This window comes from Zea mays, chromosome 5 (assembly GCF_902167145.1).
Source record: "Zea mays cultivar B73 chromosome 5, Zm-B73-REFERENCE-NAM-5.0, whole genome shotgun sequence".
Classification (NCBI taxonomy): domain Eukaryota; kingdom Viridiplantae; phylum Streptophyta; class Magnoliopsida; order Poales; family Poaceae; genus Zea; species Zea mays.
This window is the reverse complement of record NC_050100.1, coordinates 36,496,925-36,504,612: the sequence shown is the minus strand read 5'-3', so window position 1 is coordinate 36,504,612 and position 7,688 is coordinate 36,496,925. Positions and strand designations below refer to the sequence as shown.

Genomic DNA, 7,688 nt, shown 5'->3' with positions numbered 1-7,688 from the left:
ATCACTAGGGAAATATCTGGGCAGTATTTCTGTAAACAATTTGAGGGGGATCACTGAGGAAATATTTGTAGGGTATTTTGAGGAGGATTTTAGAGATAATATAGACCACTATATTTTATTTGTTGATATCAACTCGCAAACAAACATTTTCAAATGAAACTTGAAATTCATTTTGAATTTAGGGTGAGTTTGAGAAAATTTCAGGATTTGAATTTTTGGGATGCTACACCTCCTAACCCTAGCCGCCAGGCTCCAGTGCTGAGCGTGCCGCCCGCCCTGGGCGCGCTGCCCCGCCCCGCCTCTCCCTCGGTGCCTCCGAGTCTCCGACCTGAGCGCGCCTCCCCGCCCCGCCCCGCCTCTCCCTCGGTGCTTCCGTGGTCCACGTCCGGTCGTCCGCCCAGGGACCAGGCAGTTGCTGCTGCTGACTTGCTGTCGTCCGCCAGGCCGCTAGGCACACAACACACTGCTTCTACAGTTCTACGGCCAGCGTCCAGCGGTCCAGTCTAGGTTAGTGCTTTTGCCATTATTTGCTCTTAATCTCATGGAGAGTGGAGACCTTTTGTTTGTTTGCTGCCCACACTAGACGCGTTGCTTTTGTTTGTTTGCTGCCCACACCAGGCACATTATTGTTTGATGCTAAAATTATTATTTGAGGTTGTACCTGCCCGATTGTCATCCCTAATCACGACTGTGTGAGAGGGTCGATCGATCAGCTAGTAGAAGGGCAGGTTAATGGTACATAAGTGCTACCCTCATTGCTTTGCTAGCTCTTGCAGAACGCATCAGGCACACCTAGGTATGGATAAATCCTACATAAAGAGTATGGATAAATCATGGATCACAAGTGAGGTTAGGTACAAAGCAACTTTTCATAGCAACTCTTATGTTTTTCTATAGTTATATTGATATGTAACATAGGAACTGTATGTAGGGAGACAAAGGTTTATAAACAAGGGGTGAATGGTTTTCTAGCTTTTGCATTTAGACATTCAGCAATAGGAAACAAGATACTATGCCCTTGCAAGAAGTGTGTTAACTCATTTTGGAGAGAGGCCGGTGAAGTGCGAGAACACTTGATATGTGATGGTTTTCTAAAAGGGTACACAACATGGACCTTACATGGAGAAGCTTCGTCCTCTTTTGTGAATCATGGTAACAATGATGATGAGTTTAGCGAGCATCCTATAGAAGATGATGCAATATCTGAGTTGTTAAAGGATTTAGCTTGTGGTTTAGATGATGGAGTGGATATGGAGGATGATGGGTCTTTTGACGAACCTAATGAAGACACAGTAGCCATTCGTAAGCTAGCAGAAGACAATAGTCAAGAATTATATACGGGTTGTCAAAACTACTCAAAGCTACATTTCCTAGTTCGTTTGCTTCACATCAAACTTCTTGGAGGATGGACAGATAGAAGTTTTGATTTGTTGGTAGATTTACTTGTTGATGCACTACCTAAGGGTTCGGCACTTCCTAGAAACTTTCATGAAGCAAAGAAAGTGGTCAAATCTGTAGGAGTCGGGTACACTACAATTCAAGCATGTGAAAATGATTGCATTCTATTTTGGAAGGAGCATCAAAAACTTGATTCATGCTCGGTATGTAGTGTCTCACGTTGGAAATCGGAAAAGAAGAGTCTAGATGGAAGAGTCTAGATGGGAAACGTGAGTACAAAGTTCCTAGGAAGGTGCTTCGTTATTTCCCTATTAAAAAAAGACTCCAAAGATTGTTTGTTTCTTCTAAATTTGCAAGTCTCACAAGGTGGCATGATGAACACAGAGTAAAAGATGGTTTGCTTAGGCATCCCGCCGATTCACCCTTGTGGAAAGATATTGATCAAAAGTATCCAGAATTTGCTATGGATAGTCGTAATATCCGCCTAGCATTTGCTACAGATGGTTTCAATCCATATAGGACAATGAATGTTAGTTACAGTATTTGGCCTGGCATATTGATTCCACTCAACTTTCCACCATCGATGTGCATGAAGGATTCAAATTTTATCTTGTCTGTCTTAATTCCTGGACAATCTTCTGCGGGTAGTGATATGGACGTTTATTTTCAGCCCCTTGTCTATGATCTGCTTGATATGTTTGTTAATGGTGTGAAGACCTATGATGCCTCAAAGGGTGAATACTTTCAGTTGCGTGCTGCAATAATTTGGACCATCACTGATTTCCCTGGTCTAGGCAGTGTATCCGGATTTGTCACCTCTGGTGAAGCAGCATGTCCTGATTGCCACTCATTGATTTGTTCTCTCAAACTTGGAAATGGTAGCAAGTCTTGCTACATGGGACATCGTAGGTTCATCCAAACCACCCATTTAGGTCTGATGTTGATTCATTTGGTGAAAGTGAGTTGAGGCCAGCACCTACTCCTCTTTCAGGAGAGGAAATTTTGGATTGTACAAAAAATTTGAAAACAATTTATGGCAAGAAGCCATCAGGTAAGCCAATAAGGAATCAGAAACGCAAGGATGGGAAACCATTAGTCTTTTTGAAAAGGAGACCTGTTTGGTTCACTCTTCCATATTGGAATGACTTGAAAATTTGATATAATTTTGATGTCATGCACATAGAGAAGAATGTGTGTGAAAATATAATTAATACTTTGTTGGACATTGCTGGAAAATCTAAGGATAATCTGAATGCTCGCTTGGATCTTCAAGCTTTAGGTATTAGAAGCGACCTTCATCCTATTGAACTAGAAGATAATCAATTTTATTTGCCTCCTGCACCCTACTCAATGAGCTCTGTTGAGAAGAAATTGTTTTGTCAAGTATTAAAAGGGGTCAAGTTTCCTGATGGATATGCCGCTGATATACGACATAATGTTCTTGAAGATGGAGGGAATATTCTCAAGGTCACCTGAAATGCCAAAAATCAAAATTTTACTCAATGATCGAGGTCAGCCTATTGGTAAAAGTGCTAGACAACTTTCAAGTGCTATTGGGTGTCAAGTTAGAAAGAAATTGTCTATTGCTACCACGGACTGGAGGCTTGTTGATATAAACAAGAAGTATGAGTTGTGGGAGGATATAAAGATATATTATGATGTAGATGATGCTGCCTTAAACTGGGTGATGCGCACATCTGGAAAGAAGTGGAAGCAATTTAAAGCATCCATAAAGCAACGATACTTCAATCCTGAATTGTCTATAAAAGAAATCCCAGAATGTCCTGATAAGAGGGTTAATGATGATGATTGGCACTCTATGTACAACTATTGGATGTCTTCTGAATTTCGGGTAAGCTCTACACTTTAGTTCTAATAAAGCAACCATACTTCAATCCCGTAACACATATTTTTTATTCTATTTTTAGGATCGCTCAGAAAAAGCTAAAATAAATCGACAAAAGCTAAAGATGCATCATACAGCCGGCAGTGTGAGCTATGCATGTTCAGAATATGATTTGGTAATGTTCTTTGTATTTTACTATCTCTATTCATGATTACATCCTGCTGCTCCACATTCGATATAAGCTCTATTGTCCAGTCTGAAAGCATGGGCAACAGTGATACATTTTAGACAGAAAATAGATTGCTACATGTGTTGCTTGTGTTGCTGTGCTGCTGTGCTGCTATGCTGCTTGTGCTGGTGTGCTGCTGTGCTGTTGTGCTGCTGCTGTGTTACATTTTAGACACAAAATAGATTGATACATTTTTGAGGTTGTAGTCCTCAAAAATAGATTGTTGTTTTCCTTGTTGTTTTCAATGAACTTACAAGTTACATTTTTTCCCTTTGTGAATATGGAGATAGAAGTCATACTGCATTGTTACTCACTTGATAATCATTCATTGTTTACTAAAATGTGGACACCAAATAACAAAGTATGTTTGCAGGCTGTGAAACTAGGACGTCCTCCACGAAGAGATGAAAACTTTATCCAAACCCATACAAGAAAAAATGGTGTTCCTACAGAACAGGCAAAACCAATAATTGTAAGGCTTTGTTGTTAATTTTTAGTACAATATACATTTCTATCTGAATTACCTTTTATGATGTGAATCATCTTTAATTCTCTATAGGACCAACTTAACGATGCTCTTGGAGTATATCCAGAGTTAAAGGACCGGTCAATTCAAGAGGGTGATGCATTCTCTGTTGTTTGTGGAGCGAAAGAGCCAAAAGGATATGTTCGTGTTTTGGGTTTAGGCCCTACTCCTCAAGGTATTGGCACTCCAGAGTTGAAGTCTTATACTGCAACAAGACTACAAATGGAGATTCTTGCTCGTATAAAGGTTCAAAGTGAGAAGGCTGCTTTAGAAGAGCGTGTACTTGAGCTACAGACTCAAATTGAGCAAAGGGCTCAACCAGACCAGGCAATGAAGAGCTCATGTCACATAGCGGCTCTACTTCATTTGAACATAAGGTATTCAATATTTTCATTCATGCTGCTTTATCCTAATTTTCTAGATTCCTTGTACTATGATATGAAATTGTGTTTCTTAAGGTGATGAGGAACAAGTTTGCTGCTGAGGATGAGGAAGACAATGAAGAATATTGTGCTTCTGAAGATGAGGAATTAGATGATGAGGATGATCAAATATTTCATCAGATGCAAGGTGCAAACTCACCAAGATCTACAAGGCACTTTGCTGAAGCTTCACACTCTAAACATGATGATCTTGTAATGCTCTCATTCATTTCATACATTTTCTAACCTTTATTTTCATAAACCTTCAAATACATTGAAGTAAATTATTCTTAATCATTTGCACCAGGTTGGAAAAGATGTCATATTATATGCTATGTTGAGATCTAATTTGCCTGTGGCTAAAGGGACAATTGTTTCAACTAAACCAAGCACCACAGTTGGAGGCCAGATCCTTGGAAGGCAATATTGTGAAGTTATTGTAACTTGTGTGCTAAAACGACATACAGTTTTGCCTCGCCCTTGTGCCAATGTGGAAACTATGGCTGATGCTTACATGATGTTAGTTGCATGGCCGTACAAGAAAGTAATATTCTATATCTTATCTTGTTTATATTTAGATTTATATGAGCCATCAACTTAATGATGATTAACCTTGATTGCACCAGCTGAAGTTGGTGCATAAGGCTGCAACACCGTCTAGTGGAGGTAGATAAGGCATCAAAACTGTATTTTTATTTGCAAATGTAGCATCAATATACTAATTTGATGTACTTTTTTCTAGGGTGTTCTGGACAAAGAAAGCTTGTACCTTAAAACAGGAGGATACAAGAAGCTAGAGTGGTTGTCTGAAGGCTTTTGAACTGCTTGAAGCATTAGTGTAGCTTTGGTGCTTTTGTGACTGATCAGCTCTGGAGGAGCTAGAGTGATGTAGTTGTGGGCTTTTGAACAATAGCTGGGGTGATATGAAACATTAGTGATGTAGTTGTGGGCTTTTGAACTGCTTCAAGCTGGAGTGATGTCGCTGTGGTGCTTTTGTGACTGATCATCTCTGGAGCTTTTGTGAATGATCTAGCTATCTGTAAATGATCTAATTGTGAATGATATTATAATTGTGATGCTTTTGTGAACATATAATTGTGGTGCTTTTGTGTTTATGTGATGGATCTATGACTGTGATATACTGATTAACTGTGTATGTCTTTATGATTTGTGTATAAAAATCTGTGATTTGTGGTGCTTAATTAAATGTGTATTATTATTAATAACAACTGTAACAAGGGCGACTTTCTGTTGGTTGCTAAATATATAGTATGACGACTTACGGTTGGTTGCTAAATCTGTAGTACAGCAACCTGCGGTTAGTCGCTAAATATACAATATTAGCAACAGACGGTCGGTCGCTAAAAAGATTTCGCTCGCTAAAGCCTTTAGCGACGGCACCTACAGCGACCATCCTTATGGGTCGTTAAAAGTTTTTAGCGACCAACCGTAGGTCGCTGAAAGCCGCTTTAGCAACCAACAGTAGGTCGCTGTAAGTGAACCGTCGTGTAGTGAGCGGCTAGTACTATGCAGTGGGCAATCTGGCCGACTAGGCACTGCCACCTGCCAGTCTAGAGCCCCAGGGCGGGTGTGGGCATGACCGACCGCACCATAGAGGAGATGGAGGGCACCCACTAGACAGGCATCGACGTGTCGACGATTGACGGGAGCGTTGGCGTCAGACATCAGTAGACTAGGGTTAGAACACATACATGAACGTGGCTGGTACTGACGTGTTGTGATGCATGTGTGTCAAATATAAACGTGGATGGTGTATGGTGGATTGGGAAGAAAAACATTTGGTATAGTATGAGGATCTACTCCTATAATTTTTAGCCCACAGTCTAAGCTCTAGTCTCGGCAGCCCCTCTCTTGAATCCGCCGCTGGTTTAACCCTTGCCCACTATTCTTCTATATTCAAGTAAAAGTACTTGAAAAGGTTCAGCACACAAATGCATGGGCAATAGGGATTAATGTAGAGGAAAATAAATAAAACGAACGGCGGTTTAAATTTGCATGGCCCCAGTTATCTTGGCATATATGCATGCAACTAGGTTTGTGTTGTCCATATATATGGTCGGTTTTGCAGGACTCCATGTTGGATCTTTTATAGGCTTGGCCCATTTATTGAATAAACTCTAAGGTGTGTAATGGTGGAGAATACCAATAGTATCACATTGGAAGTCCAAGGGTCTTTTGGCTTTACTTATATGGTGGGATTTATTTCACTTAACTTGAGAAGTCAAGAAATGGACAAGGGCGTGCCACACGCGCGCGCGCCGCCGCCGCCGGCCGGGCGGGCGTGTGTGGTTAATTTTTAGCACTCACTAACCGCGTTAACCTTTCAGTTGCCTATCTCCGCGAGCGGGCGTGGTGTGGTTGTGTTAATTTTTAGCACTCACTAACCGCGTTAACCTTTTAGTTGCCTATCTCTTCGTCAGCCTAGTGACCCTGTCCCTTCTTCAGCCAGCCGAGTGACCCTTCTCCTTCAGCTGACCGACTCATGGCATGACTCGGCGAGAGCTGACCGACTCTTGGCGTGACTCGGCGACCTTTCTCCTTCAGCTTCCCTCTGCGAGAGGTTAAATAGAGGAGCACCCCTGTCACTCGGTACACGAAAGAAAACACATTCAGACTCACAGTCCAGCCGCCGAGTGAGGGTATTTCCATCTCGTGACTCTGCGCGTATAGAGAAGCGAGAGGACAGGTGCCTCCGAAGCCGGTGCCGTTCGAGACCTTGCACGGGGGATCGGCAATTAGGTTTTTGGGGAGCGTCTACGCGACTGCCCAAAACATCTCCAACATGACAAAGGAAGCTGGCCAAGGATCTGGATCATCAGAGCGCATGGGAGCGCATGGGAATACACCTGTATGAGTCAGACTGCTGGTCACAATCTATGGGACCTGGGTAATCCCTAAATACTCATGAAAGGCACTGAAGTGTGACTTATATGCTTCTAAACAGCGGGAATACCCTTTTGCAGCCTAGTATCAGCAAAGGATTTGAGTGAATCTTATTTCGCACAAAGCTGTCAATTCAAGGCATAGTCCATTGTTCAGTTGTGAATGAGTGAAACTCTTATTCTAGATGGATGTTCAACTTCACAGTCTCCATCGAAACACTGGTATATCAAAGGAGTGTGATTCTGATACTTCATCATTACAAACCCTAGAGTTTGGTGGGGATTGTTGGATCTTTTATGGGCTTGGCCCATTTATTGAATAAACTCTAAGGTTTGTAATGGTGGAGAATACCAATAGTACCAC

General features: G+C 41.6%; 1 long non-coding RNA gene across 1 annotated transcript; it reads left to right on the top strand.

Moving 5' to 3' along the window:
- Positions 1-4,895: 4,895 nt before the first annotated feature.
- On the top strand, positions 4,896-5,281 carry LOC103626228 (uncharacterized). The gene is made up of 3 exons (XR_552780.3): positions 4,896-4,965; positions 5,048-5,087; positions 5,164-5,281. It is a non-coding gene; the product is annotated as an uncharacterized lncRNA (long non-coding RNA).
- Positions 5,282-7,688: the final 2,407 nt, after the last annotated feature.